This window comes from Sapajus apella, unplaced genomic scaffold (genome assembly GCF_009761245.1).
Source record: "Sapajus apella isolate SASKATOON/1434 unplaced genomic scaffold, GSC_monkey_1.0 scaffold62, whole genome shotgun sequence".
Taxonomy (NCBI): domain Eukaryota; kingdom Metazoa; phylum Chordata; class Mammalia; order Primates; family Cebidae; genus Sapajus; species Sapajus apella.
The window spans coordinates 17813501-17814305 of NW_022437002.1; the positions used below are offsets into that span (position 1 = coordinate 17813501).

Consider the following 805-nt stretch of genomic DNA (forward strand, 5'->3'; position numbering starts at 1 on the left):
TCATGACAAACTTAAACAGAAGATAGGATCATGGGTTGTGATGTAAGGGGGCTGAATGACTGTTACTAGAATAAAGCCAAGTGTTACTTGAGAGTTAAGGCTATACAATTTAATATGGTTTTATAGTTAACAAAGCACTTCCACATTTACTAAAATTTATCTTGTTTAACCTTTACATAAATTATAAAATGCTACTGTATCTAATCTGCATTACCTAGAAAGCTTTCTAAAGGCAGAGAGTATGTTTGTCTACTTTACTGTCCTATCTCCAGTGACTAGCTCAAAAGGAGTACTCAATAGGTATTTGTTGAAAAATAAACAAATGATTGACTAAAGTTAAATGAAATGCCTAGTATCACAGAGCTAATTAGTGGCACACAGCTAGATCTCAAGCCCAGGTCATTTGATTGATTCCAAGTAAAATGCATACAAATCTTAAGGTGATGTGTGGTGGCATATGCCTGTAGTCCTAGTTACTCAAGAGGATGAGGTGGAAGGATTTTTTTGAGCCAAAGAGTTGGAGGCTGCAGTGAACTACGATTGTGTCACTGCACTCTAGCCCGGCTGACAGACTGAGACCTTGTCTCTTTAAAAAAAAAAAAAAAAAAAAAAAAAAAGGCCAGATGTGGTGGCTAACGCCTGTAATCCAAGCACTTTGGAGGCCAAGGCGGGCGGATCATCTGAGGTCCGGAGTTCAAGACCAGCCTGACCAACATGGTGAAACCCCATTTTAAATATATATATATTTTAAATATATATAAATATATATATATTTTAAATATATATAAATATATATATATTTTAA

General features: G+C 35.2%; 1 pseudogene across 1 annotated transcript in view; it reads right to left on the reverse strand.

Moving 5' to 3' along the window:
• Positions 1–805, reverse strand: part of LOC116529100 — a 22242-nt pseudogene continuing 21437 nt past the window's right edge. The window contains exon 2 of the transcript XR_004259382.1: positions 1–65. The product of XR_004259382.1 is annotated as a peptidyl-prolyl cis-trans isomerase-like 4 pseudogene (transcript). The remainder of the gene's footprint in view (positions 66–805) is intronic.